Source organism: Microcaecilia unicolor, chromosome 1, assembly GCF_901765095.1.
Source record: "Microcaecilia unicolor chromosome 1, aMicUni1.1, whole genome shotgun sequence".
NCBI classification, from domain to species: domain Eukaryota; kingdom Metazoa; phylum Chordata; class Amphibia; order Gymnophiona; family Siphonopidae; genus Microcaecilia; species Microcaecilia unicolor.
In genome coordinates, this window is record NC_044031.1 from 257318044 (window position 1) to 257333071 (window position 15028).

A 15028-nucleotide genomic window follows, 5' to 3' on the forward strand; every position below is an offset into this window, starting at 1 on the left:
GCAACTTAGGTTTCTGGAGGACAGTAACTGGGAGACGTGGCCTCTGCCCCTTCCACAGGAAACTCTGAATCTCTCTGTGTAGCACCCTCTCCTCCTTTTGCATCAAATATATTGGGAGCATTTGAAATGTGTAGAGCCATCTAGGAGCCACTAACATGTTAAACAAAGCAATGCACCCCGTCAAAGAGAGCGGGGAGCCACCCCATAGCTTTAACATGTGCCTGGTCTCTGTCAGCAGTGGAAGAACATTGATTTCATAGAGCAGCGTCAAGTCTGTGGGCACCACTACCCCCAAATAGTTCATCTGCCCGGTTACCCATTTAAGCGGAAAGTGTCCTTGCCAGTTACTCTGTACCTCTGCACTCAGCGGCAACGCCAGTGACTTGGTATTATTGAGCTTAAAACCTGACAATTTTCCGTATTCCCCTATCACATTAAGCAGACTTTCCAATGACTGTTGGGGATCATCTAGAAGAAGCACTAGATCGTCTGCGTATGCCAGTATTTGTATCATGTGATCTTGCATTTTCGCCCCCTTAATGGTCTTCTCTTTCCTAATAACACATAGCAGGTGTTCCAGTGTTATTAAAATCAGTAAAGGGGACAGCGGGCATCCCTGGTGGGTCCCCTGCTCAATCTCTATCTCTCCAGTCCTTACTCCATTAACTAATATTGCGGCCTTTAGTGATGTATATATTTAATTGTATTTTAATGTCACCATTATACATTATATAATAGAATTTTGAATGGAATACTTTTATATGTGTTTTATATATATGTTATATTTTGTTTTGTTTTAGACCCCTGAAGAAGGCCTTTTCAGCCGAAACACGGACCGTGTAGGATCCTAATAAAACCTTTTTGGTGCTCTTACCATCTGTGTTTTCAGTCTGGTCTTTTTTGATTTCTTCCGCTTGTTTTGTTATTTTGTGCATTTGGCATTTTTTTGTGGGAGATTTGGACTCTCTTTTTGTTGTTGTTCTTCATCCTCAAATGTCATACCCAGCTCCCTGATAGCAGTATGCAGGTCCCTGGAGCAGCTTTAGTGGGTGCAGTGCACTTTAGGCAGGCGGACCCAGGCCCATCCTCCCCCTACCTGTTACACTTGTGGTGGTAAATGTGAGCCCTTCAAAACCCACCAGAAACCCACTGTACCCACATGTAGGTGCCCCCCTTCACCCCTTAGGGCTTTGATAGTGGTGTACAGTTGGGGGCAGTGGGTTTGGGGGGGGGGGGTTGGGGGGCTCAGCACACAAGGTAAGGAAGCTATGCACCTGAGAGCAATTTCTGAAGTCCACTCCAGTGCCCTCTAGGGTGCCCGGTTGGTGTCCTGGCATGTCAGGGGGACCAGTGTACTACAAATGCTGGCTCCTCCCACAACCAAATGGCTTGGATTTGGTCATTTCTGAGATGGGCGTCCTCGGTTTCCATTATGGTCAAAAATTGGGGACGACCCTCTCTAAGGATGACCATCTCTAAGGTTGACCTAAATTTCCAGATTTGGGCATCCCCGACCGTATTATCGAAACGAAAGATGGACGCCCATCTTGTTTTGATAATACGGGTTTCCCTGCCCCTTCGCTGGGACGTCCTGCTAGGATGTCCTCAGGAAAACTTGGGTGCCGCTTTTGATTATGCCCCTCCACGCACGTATATCTTATAAAATCCAGTAATAGGGAGGGTTTTCTGAGGGAAGGAAGGGGACTAGGTAAACATGTTGTATCATGGTGCACCTTTGCTGCTTGCACAAAGAGGTGGGGGATTCAGAGCATGTGGCCCCTTGCCATTACTTCTGAGGAGAAAGAGGGAATCAGATCATACAGACTCTTGTCCTCTGTGCTGGAGGGATGGAAGAGATGAATCAGAAAAGAGCTCTATTGCACAATAGTTCCTAGAGTGAAGGCATATGAAATCTCCTGTGCTAATAGAGGTCTATGGAAGGAAAGGGAGAATTTGTTTTGTTCTTTTAATTTTATTGCTGATTTATTTCATTTCCTGATTTTGTTTATTGTTATTATTTTTCTTTTGGTACATGCTACTTTTCATTAGCACACAGCTAGCAAGCACTATTGACAGTGCACACTAAACACTCGGAAGTCATTTGTCAACGCTATGGGGTTGACATTTTTTGGAAAAGGTGAGTCCTGGTGGGCAGGGTTTACATTATTACAGCAGGGGCAGGATTTACATATTTAAGACTAACAAAAATGAACAAAATATTGTTAACTTCTCTGTTATTTTTGGATCAGTATTCACAAAGCTCATATCCAGAAAGCTGTACCAAGATTTTCTGAGACATTATCCAGATAGACTAGTGCCTCTGAGCATTCTTACAGAATGTCTTGGCACTATCTAGAGACCAGTAAGGTGGAGTATGGGTGGAGCCACGGTGGTCCCAGAACTAATCCAGACCGCATCCATATAATTTGGATAGTGAATTAAATATTGATGCTGTCCAGATAAGTTCCTGTACTGACTTCACTTTCTGGATATTAAGTGCTGATCACTATCTTGATAGTGGCACTGAATAGCTGGATATTTTTTGATCACCACAGCCAGCCAGTTCAAGGACTAACAAATAGAAAGATCAACTGGGAAGCTTGCAATAGTGATTGTGGATCAGGGGTCTAAAGACCAGTAGATACTCCATGAGCAGGATCTTGACAGAAGGGAGTCTGTTAAAAAAAAAAAAAGGCCCTCACTGGTACAGAACTTGAACAGTATTCAGCTGTTAGCAATCTCCATGCCTATTGCAATGGAAATTATTATTATTATTACATTTGTATCCCACATTATCCCACCTCTTTGCAGGCTCAATGTGGCTTACAATTCATTATGGATACTGGAAATAGAAAAGAATATACATTTGGTTTTACAGCAAGATTTGGGTATATGATGGTGAAATACATAGCAATGGACATAGAAAAGATTATGCATTTGATTTGCGGAAGTTTTGGTTACATGTTGGAATACATGATGGTATTAAAGCCATAGATATAAATACATGATAGTATAGAGGCAAAAGATGTAAGGAACATTCTTAGATATCTTAAATAAACTAAATTGGCAGTAACTGGGTAGCGAGTGATGCTGTCCGATTAGCGTCGGAAATGCCACACACTGGGGCAGAACTACCACTGGCACCTGCGTTGGGCTGGCAGTAGCTCAAGATTGTCGTGCGGTAAGCCTGCGGTGGGCATACCGCCGCTTAGTAAGAGGGCCCTTAGTTCTTCTGTGCTACTGCAGTCCCAGCTGCTTATGTGCAATACTGTGAGAGAACAAGTTCCTCTGAGATTCATATTCAGTTGGCAGCAGTCGGTGTTTTTTTTTTTTTGTCAATTTGCAGCTTTAAAAGCCTGGATATTCAATGCCAGGTCATGTCTGGATACCAGCATTGGATATCCGGTGGTATGCAGCAGGGTAAAAGATGAACCACATAAAGATAGGACAGTCACCTTATGTAGTTGTGCTGAATATTGACACTTAACTCATCCCCAGGCTGCCCACAAAATAGTTAAGTGCCACTGAATATCAGCAGATAGCCCTGCAAAAGCGATTTAACTGGTCAGGAGCTTTTCCTGGCCAGTTAAATTGCTTTGAATATCGACCCTTATATGTTTTCCCATTAGAATCACAATATTTAAGACTATATATGTTTAATTTTTTTATTTTTCTAGAATAACTGATATACAGAACGAGTGCATGAATGGTATAATAGAAATATTAAAGAGATAACCAAAACCTTTCCAGTATAACCATCTAGCCCACATTAAGGAAAGAGGCAATTACAAAAAGAAAAAAAAGCAGGAAAAATAATTAGGGGTCCTTTTACTAAAGCGTGAAAGGCACTAGTGAGTGCTTACCATGTGGCAAAATGCACTTCCAAGGGATGCGCTGAGGCGTCCTGCAGTAGTGTGTCCATCAGTGCGTGCTAATCCTGTGCTGAAAAATCCTTTTTACTTTTCAGCACAGGATGCGTGACTATGGGTGGAGAGTAGACGTGCCCTGCACCAATTGGGTAGCTCGGGCACATTGCCGTGCACTATCCGATTACCATGGGGTTAGCATGGGAGCCCTTAGCACCTACAAAATAGGAGTGGGTATGGGCCCCTGTGGTAATGGCCACACAGTGATTGGACGGTTCATTGGAATCATCTGCTACCTTCAGAAGCGTTCGGTACAATCTGCTGTGGAAAGACTTCCAAAGGATGATTTGAGACATATTTTTTTACTTTAAAGAACAATGGTTTCACCCCTGAGCCAGGCATCTGTTTGCACCAAAACACAGCCCATGCCGGGTCCATTTCATTAAAGATTGTACCATTGTTCCAGCCTTTTGTGCTTTTTTTGTTGTTGTTGTCTTGATTTGTGTACTTTTGGACCTTCTCTTTTGTTACTTTACTAAATTAGCATGTTGCCATTAAAAGAAATATATGGAAATGTGGCCATTTTACCACTATGCTAAGAGTGTCCACAACGCACAGAAAATCCATGCGCTGACAACAGCGCTGGACACTCTTTAGCACTGCTTGGTAAAATGGTCCCTTAGGCTCTAAACCTAATTGTATCACGGCATCGCTGTATAGCAATTACTCTACTATTCTAAGACTTTATTTCTCATGACCTTTAAGAAATTGCTTCAATATTAGAGAATCCTCCTCCTAAATATATATTCTTTACCTTGAAAAGTAAGCAAACACTTATAGCGTTATTTTAGAAAAAAAGGAAGCCCCTACGGCCAATACCCTAGATGGGCTTACTTTTAAAATTGTGTCTGGCTGTGTTTGTGAAGGCTTCTCAGCCCCTGCTCACTCACATTGTCACAATGCTTCCAAGGGAATAGGAATGTACATTTCTTTTCAAACAAATGGCAAAAAGGGACTGCAATTTTAGATGAATTGTCATTTATTTCATTAGTTTTCAGCAAATAAAATTTGAACAAGTTATTATCTCTACTTTCTTACTACTTTTCTTTGTATGTTATTACAAGGAGGAAAAGGTTTCAGATGCTCGGCTGTTTCTTACTGTTTTTTGCTTTCGCAGTTTGCCAGGTCATTTATGGGCTGCTCATATCACCCTACTGGGGTACCCACGCTGTTTGAACCTCCCTGCCATCATGGATGCATGAACTACAATTGCTTGATGCGCAACAATTGACCCATAGGAACATCATCCTTCAATCTCTTAGGGTGATGACAGTTATAACGAAGGATAGTGTTCCTTGGATTTTCTAAACACAGACGTGTGAAAAAGACCATCACTGTGTTGAGGTTTTTGCAATGTACTTCTTATCTTGCCTGAGGGCAGGAGGAGAGGGAATCCAGTGCAATGATGGCTTTAAGTGACCAGTCTAGTATCTACATCACATGGTGTTTGGCACTTTACTCACTCTGAGCACTATAACATATTTATTTTGAATAATTATTTTGAATATTTGAGTGTTAAATATACTGGTATAAAATTTGAGTTCAAATTTAATGCCAAGAAGAGCAGAGTGATGCACTTGGGGTGCAGAAATCCAAAGGAGATTTGCCAGATAGCAGGAGAGAGATTGATATGCACAGCTCAGGAGAGGGACCTTGGGGTGATGGTGTCTGAGGATCTCAAGTTGAGAAAACAATGCAACAAGGTGGTGGCCATGGCCGAAAGGAGCTAGAGAGAAGTATAACCAGCAGGAAAAGGCGGTGCTGATGCCCCTCTACAAGTCATTGGTGAGGCCCCATTTGGAGTATTGTGTTCAGTTTTGAAGGCCGTATCTTGCTAAGGATGTAAAAAGACGAAACTGTTCAGAGAAAAGCCACAAAAATGGTATAGGGTTTATGTCACAAGATGCATGCAGAGAGACTTGAAGACCTGAACATGTATAGCCTGGAGGAAAGGAGAGATAGGGGTAATATGATAAAGACATTCAAAAATTTGAAAGGTATTAATCTATAAACAAACCTTTTCCAGAGACGGGAACATGGTAGAACTAGAGCACATGAATTGAGTTTGCCAGGGTGGGGGGGGGGGGGAAGGGGACTCAGAAATTTATTTATTTATTTGTTACATTTGTATCCCACATTTCCCCACCTATTTGCAGGCTCAATGTGGCTTACATAGTACTGTAGAGGCGATCGCCAATACCGGTTATAACAAATACAAAGTGAGGTTGTGGTAAAGTAAAGTTCATGTGTGACAGACACATTGGGGAATCGTAAGAAGAAGAGTTAGGTAATGTCCAGTATGCTCCGGTATGAGCTTTGGTTTTGTTGCTGGGTTAAGGCATTTAAGTTGGATCCTTAGGGTATGCCTTTTTGAACAAGTTAGTTTTTAGTAATTTCCGGAATTTCAAGTGGTTATATGTTGTTTTCACAGCTTTTGGTAATGGGTTCCATTGTGCTTATATAGGAGAAGCTGGATGCATAGGTTGATTTGTATTTGAGTCCTTTGCAGCTTGGGTGATGGAATAATGTCAGGAAATATTTTTTTTACGCAGAGGATGGTAGAAACCTGGAATGCCCTCCCATGAGAGGTGGTGGAGATGAAAACAGTAACAGAATTCAAAAATGTGTGGAATAAACACAAAGGAATCCTTTATAGAAGGCATGGAACCAGACAAGTTTAGCGGTGATTAGATAGCAACACCAGCAACTGGGAAGCAAAGTCACTGCTGGGCACACTTCTATTGTCTGTGCCCTGATCGTGGCTGGACAGATTCAGCTTCAATAGCTGGAGAACAAGGCCGGTGCCGGGCAGACTTCTATGCTCTGTGCCCTGAAAATAGCAAGGACAAATCAAGATTGAGTATACATACGTTGTATCGCATCATACCTTATACTATGAGTTTATCTTGTTGGGCAGATTGGATGGGCTGTACAGGTCTTTATCTGCTGTCATATACTATGTTAGGATCTGCCCTATACATATGCAGAATGCAATTGCTATAGGAAGGCCATATGTAGAGGAAAGCTGATGGAGCATATTATTTAGATTGTAAGCTCTTTTGAGCAGGGACTGTCTCTTTGTATCAGGTGTTCAGCGTTGCGTGCATCTGGTAGCGCTGTACAAATGCTAATAATAATATTTCCAATAGTGACATGTGACATCATTTGCAGAACCAATACCCTTTCCTGCTATGTTCAAGGGCAAGTGCAGATCCTAAACTGAAGACTCAATCTGATAGTGGAATTAAGAATGGCAGAAAAGCTAAAGAAAAACAAAAAGACATCTTTCCCCAGTCTCTTCCCTCTGTGAAATGGCAGGCCAGCAGCCCCAATGCTTATCAAAGCAAGTCACATGGAAGAAATAGGATAGTGTTCAGCAGCACATTGTTGGGCAAGCAGGACAAAGGCATCAAAGGTGACAAGGTGCCAGTGACCCCACTTTGGGCTCAGGCCCCTTCCACACCTGCAACACCCCGAATAAATGGCTGGTAAGGATGCCGAAGCCCTGCCAGCCAAAGAAATTCAGTGCCCAAGCCGCCCTTCCCCCTGTGCTGCTGCTGTAATGTGGAAGCCGCTGACGCCGGGACTTCTCGTGTATGCTCAGTTCGCACTTAATGTTAGGCGCCTAACTTGTAGTGCACTATATAGAATTAGGGGGATAATATATAATTTTGTTTAAATTGCTTAGTCTGGTTCTATAGAAAGATCCATTTTTGCCATTTTTTGTTGTTCTTGTTGTTCAGGGATTCTGGCTAGGCCCCAAAAAAAACCCACCATGCTTTATGGCTTTTTTGTAACACATGATGGGATGAACATAGTTAAGGCAGTGAAGTAAAGAGAGCATTCTTGGCAACAGTTACTTCATATATCAGACTCCTTAGGCCTTGGCAATCAAGGAAAGCAGCCTAAAATTAGCTGGGTATATTCATCAGAGTGGGCAAAGTGGACACGAGCTGCATGAAAGGTGGGAAGCAACAGAGGTACCTGTGTATCAGCTCCTTCAGGATCTTGGTGTCAGGTAGAATTCCGTTTATCTGATGAAGGGAAGGTTAATAGAGCAATGGGCAGCCCTCCATCTGATATCATTGGAAACTTAGGGCCCTGTTTACTATGCCGTGCTGTAGGTTCGCTAGCGTTTTGCTACCGCACCTTAGTAAACAGGTCCCTTAGATCTGTATTGAAACCCCCAGGGGGCTTCAGGATTGAACATATATGACCTGAATATTTTTACATATTTTAGTAAACATTATTCCTTTTCTCAGAGAGAAATAACAAATGGAAAACTGAAGGGATATGCCTGATAACAACTGCAGGAACATGGAAAACAAGCAATTAAGAACTGAAATGTCTTTAGATATACTAGTCTTTATTCCCGTTCCTCATTTTCCTCACTCCCACTAAAACTCTCACCTCACTCTATAGTGTCGCCATGCAATTATATGTTTCAGAGACGTGGGTCTGGATATACTGAAATATTCTCATGGCAATTCCTATGTGATGTCTGTTTCTGAGTCAGCAGCACTAAACTATGCAGAATGACTCATGACATTCTTCTTCATTCCTCACACTTAAAACCACACACCCTGTAGAGCCATCAGTCAGCCTCACTGTTGGCTGCATAGAATATACAGTGTCTGGTAAGTCTTCACAGTCTTGTGCATTTTTTCACATTCAGCCATCTACAAAATACAATTCAAAATGCTTTAAAGTAGTATTTGGTATCATTAATCTACATGACTTACTCTACAATTTCAGAAGGAAAGAGTAATTATAAAAATATTCATAAACTAAATAAGAATGTAAAACCACATTTAGTTTATTCATTTGTATTCTGCATAATTAACTATCTGGATAACAAAAATACGAACATAAGAGTAGCCATACTGGGTCAGACCGATGGTCCATCTAGCCCAGTATCCTGTTTTCCAAACAGTGGCCAAGCCAGGTCACAAGTACCTGGCAGAAACCCAAATTGTGGCAACACTCCATACTATAGTACAAATCCCAGGGTAAGCAGTTGCTTTCCATGTCTGTCTCAATAGCAGACTATGGACTTTTCCTCCAGGAATTTGTCCAAACCTTTTTTAAACCCAGATACACTAACCGCTGTTACCACATCCTCTGGTAAAATACAACAAAGAAAATGTTCCACTCAATGTGGAAACTCAAAAGAGTAAAACCTTTCTTCCCAAGAGAAAAATTCCATAGCCTGGTGCAATCAATGGTGCTAAGCCCCCTAGATTACTGTAATGCCATCTATGCCAGTTGCAAAGAACAAATCATTAAGAAACTCCAAACTGCCCAAAACACAGCAGCCAGACTCAGACTTGGAAAAGCGAAATACGAAAGCGCCAAACCCCAAAGAGAAAAACTACACTGGCTCCCACTAAAAGAACGAATTGTGTTCAAAATCTGTACCCTGGTCCATAAAATCATTCACGGTGAGGCCCCGGTATATATGTCAGACCTCATAGACTTACCAACCAGGAACACAAAAAGGTCAGCATGCACATTCCTGAATCTCCACTACCCCAGTTGCAAAGGACTTAAATATAAATCAACATATGCATCCAGCTTTTCCTACATTAGCACGCAACTATGGAATGCACTACCAAATGCCATAAAAACAACGCACAACCTAACAATCTTTCGAAAATTACTAAAAACCAACCTGTTCAAAAAGGCATACCACAATGATCCATTCTAAATAACAGAAAACGAAACTCTTCCAGAACTAGACAAAACCGAACTCTCTATAGCTGACTGCTTCAGTCACTCTGTCACTAATGAACGTTAACGCACTACCCACCTTATTTCCCACGCCGGAAATGAACTGATTATCTAATTTACTCTATAATTTACTCTACCATTTATGAACTTAATGCAATACCACTTTGTATTTCTCATTCCGGAAATGACGATTCCCACTACGGCATACTGTAAGCCACATTGAGCCTGCAAAAAGGTGGGAGAATGTGGGATACAAATGCAATAAATAAATAAATAAATAAAGAGTTCCAGAGCTTAACTATTTGTTGAGTAAAAAGATTATTTCCTCCTATTTGTTTTAAAAGTATTTCCATGTAACTTCCTCAAGTGTCCCCTAGTCTTTGTACTTTTGGAACGAGTAAAAAATCAATTTACTTCTACTCATTCTACACCAAACAGGATTTTGTAGAGTTCAATCATATGTCCCCTCATCTGTCTATTTTCCAAGCTGAAGAGCCATAGCCTCTTTAGCCTTTCCTCATACAAGAGAAGTTTCATCCCCTTTATCATTTTGGTCACTCTTCTTTGAAAATGTTCTAATTCTGCTATATCTTTTTTTGAGATACGGTGACCAGAACTGAATGCAATACTCAAGGTGTGGACACACAATGGAGCAATACAAAGGCATTTTAGTATTTTCAGTCTTATTCACCATCCCTTTCCTAATAATTCCTAGCATTCTGTTTGCTTTTTTGGTCTCTGCCGCACAATGAGCAGAAGATTTCAGCATATTATCTACAACAACACCTAGATCTTTTTCTTGAGCACTGACCCACAAGGCGGACCCTAGCATCAGGTAATTATGATTAGAATTATTCTTTCCAATGTGCATCACCTTGCATTTGTCCACATTAAATTTCATCTGCCATTTGGTTGCCCAATCTTCCAATTTCCTAAGGTCTTCCTGTAATATTTCACAGTCCGCACGTGTTTTAACAACCTTGAATAGTTTTGCATCATCTGCAAATTTGATCACCTCACTCATCGTTCCGATTTCCATATCATTTATAAATATGTTAAATAGTACCGGTCCCAGTACAGATCCCTGTGGCACTCCACTGTTCACCCTCCTCCACTGACAGAAATGACCATTTAAACGTACCCTCTGTTTTCTGTCCAATAACCAATTCCTAATCCACACCAGAACTTTGCCTCCTATCCCATGAATCTTTAATTTTCTCAGGAGTCTCTCATTAGGAACTTTGACAAAAGCTTTCTGAAAATCTAGATATACTACATCAACCAGCTCACCTTTACCCACGTGTTTATTCATGCCTTCAAGGATATGTAATAGATTAGAGACGAGACGGCTGAGGGGAGACATGATAGAGGTATATAAAATAATGAGTGGCGTGGAACAGGTGGATGTGAAACGTCTGTTCGCACTTTCCAAAATAGTAGGACTAGGGGGCATGCGATGAAACTACAGTGTAGTACATTTAAAACAAATAGGAGAAAATATTTCTTCACCCAACGCGTAATTAAACTCTGGAATTCGTTGCTGGAGAACGTGGTGAAGGCGGTTAGCTTGGCAAAGTTTAAAAAGGGTTTGGACGGTTTCCTAAAGGACAAGTCCATAGACCACTACTAAATGGACTTGGGAAAAATCCACAATTCCAGGAATAACATGTATAGAATGTCTGTACGTTTGGGAAACTTGCCAGGTGCCCTTGACCTGGATTGGACGCTGTCAGGGACAGGATGCTGGGCTTGATAGGCCTTTGGTCTTTTCCCAGTATTGCATTACTTATGTACTTATGGTGAGGCAAGATTTCCCTTCATTAAATCCATTTTGACTTTGTCTTATTACTCCATGCTTTTAAATATGCTGTTTAACTTTGTTCTTTATAATAGTCTCTACCATTTTGTCTAGCACCAAAATCTGGCTGACCGGTCTGTAATTTCCCGGATCATCTCTGGAACATTTTTTAAAAATCAGCATTACATTGGCCACCCTCCAATCTTCCGGTACCATGCTTGATTTTAAAGATAAATTACATATTACTAACAGTTAGTAATATGCAATTTATCTTTAAAATCAAGCATGGTACTGGAAGATTGGAGGGTGGCCAATGTAATGCTGATTTTTAAAAAATGTTCCAGAAAGAGGGTGGATTGGGGGCTGTAGGATGCAGAACTGATGTACAACTTTACTTGTGTTGGTATCACTGTTTGGGTTGAGATGTGTACAAGTGAGCGAATAAGAGATGGGGTAGGGGGGGGAGGGTTGGGGAAGGGGGGGTTATAAATTTGTTTATGGTAAAAACTGTTTCTTGATTCTGGCTGACCGTTCGGAGCCACTGTTACATCAGCTCTGTTTACACAATGTATATTCCTGGTTCTTGTCGCTTTGACTGCTCAATAAAAAAGATTTAAACATAAAAAATGTTCCAGAGATGATCCGGGAAATTACAGACCGGTCAGCCAGATTTTGGTACTAGACAAAATGGTAGAGACTATTATAAAGAACAAAGTTACACAGCATATTTAGGTGACCGAGGATCAATAGTTCTGCAAGTTCATTTTTCAATTCTATCAGTACTCTGGGATGAATACCAGATCAATCTGATTTGCTACTCTTCAATTTTTTCAGATTGCACCATTATATCTTCCAGGTTTATAGAGATTTTATTCAGTTTCTCTGACTTACCAGCTTTGAATACCATTTCTGGTACTGGTTTCGCTCCCAAATCTTCCTTGGTGAAGACCGAAGCAAAGAATTCATTTAATCTGTTATGGCTTTATCTTCACTGACTGCCCCTTTTACCACTTGGTCATCTAGTGGTCCAACTGATTCTTTTGCCAGCTTCTTGCTTTTAATATACCTAAAAAAAATGTACTATTTGTTTTTGCCTCCAATGCAATCTTTTTTTCAAAGTTCCTCTTTGCCTTCCTTATCAGCACTTTGCATTTGACTTGCCATTCCTTAGGTTGTTTCTTATTATTTTCAGTCGAATCCTTCTTTCTGAAGGATTTTCTCTTAGCTCTAATAGCTTCCTTCAGCTCACTTTGTAACCATGCCAGCTGTCGCTTGGCCTTACTTCCTCCTTTTTTAATACACAGTATATAGCTGGCCTGGTCTTCCAGGATGGTATTTTTGAACAGCATCCATGCCTGATATAAATTTTTGACCTTTGCAGCTGCTCCTCAAAGTTTTTTTTTCACCGTTCTTCTCATTTTATCGTAGTCTCCTTTTTGAAAGTTAAATGCTAACGTATTGGATTTCCTGTGTGTATTTACTCCAAAGCCAATATCAAATCTCATTACATTATGATCAGGAGTGGCCTAGTGATTAAAGCACTGGCTTCACATCCAGAGATGCCCAGTTCAATTCCCACTGCTGCTTCTTGTGATCTTAAGCAAGTCACTTAACCCTCCATTGTCTCAGGTCCAAACTTAGTTTGTGAGCCCTCCGGGGACAGGGAAGTACCTGAATATTACTCTCCTTGAGCCACTACTGAAAAAGGTGTAAGCAAAATTCAAATTAATAAATATCAAGCAGCCCTGTACCAGATCATGCACTCCACCAAGGACTAGGTCTAGAACTTTTCTTCCTCTTTGTTGGCTCCTATACTAGCTGCTCCATAAAGAAGTCCTTGATTTCATCAAGGGTTTGATTATTGCAATATCATTTCTCCAGGCACCTCCTGTTCAAAACTGAAAAAACTTCAGTCAGTACAGAATACGGCAATTAAGCTCATCTGTCATGCTACAAATTTGATCAGATTTCCCATCTATTTCAATAACTCCATTGGCTTCCAATAGAACAGCTTATCATCTTTAAACTCCTCATTCTCACTTTTATAGCCTGGAGGTTTGGTCTTCCTGATTATCTTGCTACATTAACTATTCCTTATTCTCTTATTCATCTTCTCTGTTCTATCAATGATTACTATCTGGTCCTTCCTAGCCCTAAGGCCACACAGTTGGAATGTACATGTCATTATTCTTTCTTTTTTATTGCTCCTCTATATTGGAATGCCCTCCTTCTTTCCCTTCGAGCCGAATCACTTTTTAAATTGTTCAAAGTAGCTCCAAAAATGCACTTTTTAAAGCAAGCTTTTTCTCTTGAATTGACACAAAAAAGCTTCAGGTCATTGTCATCTTTTCCCCTCCCCCCTTTTCCCTTCTCAGTCATCCCCCCCACTGTTTCCTTGCTTTGTTGTGATTGCCTTGGTTTGGTTGTTCTACTTTCCTATCAAGATAATGTATTTTGTTTGTAAACCGCTCAGTTCTGCAAGTCAGCTTGGGTGGTATATCAACTTTTAATAAACTGTAATACAGTATATACCAACTCCAATTCACATTATTTTATTCTTAAAGTAATACATGAAACTGAAAAACATAAAAAATGATGGCAGATAAAGACCATATAGTTATTCAGTCTGCTCATCCATGCCATCTACTATTCTGTCGTCTACTTTAAAGATCCTATGTGCTTGTCTCCTGCTTTCTTGAAATTAGATACGGTCTTCGATGCCATCACCTCCACCGGAGGCTGTTCTACATATCCACCACTCTTTCCATAGAGAAATATTTCATTAAATTATTCCTGAGTCTCACCCCTTTCACCTTCATCTTATGCCCCCTCATTCCAGAGCTTCCTTTCATTTGAGACTTACCTCCTGTGCATTTATGCCATGGAAGTACCAATACTTAAATGTCTCTATTATATCTCCCCTCTTCCACCTTTCTTCTAGAGTGTACATATTGAGATCTTCAAGTCTGTTCTCTTATGCTTTAAGATAAAAACTTCTGACCATTTTAATAGCTGCCCTCTGAACTAAATCTTCTTGAAGGTGTGGTCTCCATAACTGTACAAAGTCTACTAATGAGAACTCACCAAAAACTTATAGAGGTACTATCACATCCTTTTTTATGGTGGCCATTCTTCACTCTATTCACTCAAGCATCCTTTTGCCATCACCTTTTCTACCTGTTTGACTACTTTAAGAACATCATCTCAAGACTACCGCTAGGGGTACTACCATGTAGATAACTGGAGCAGACAAGCCAGAAATGGATATTACTGAAGTTCCATCCCACTAGACATCAGGGATCTTCCCTCGGTAAGTCCTGGGGGTGATAGAGAGGTTGGGGGAGGGGGTTCAGAAAGAAGAAGGTTTTGGGTCATAGGCTTGGCTTCCTTATTTTGACATGGATCAGAAGGGGGTGACTGAGAAGGGGATTGGGGGTTCAGAATCTTGGTGAACTGGGGGGACTTCAGTTTGGGGGACTGGAAATGGTGAGGGGAAAGATTGAACACAGGGGAACAGCTAAGGGATGACCTGAACAGAGGGATTGCTGATGAGTATGGAGGGGTGGGGGGCTTC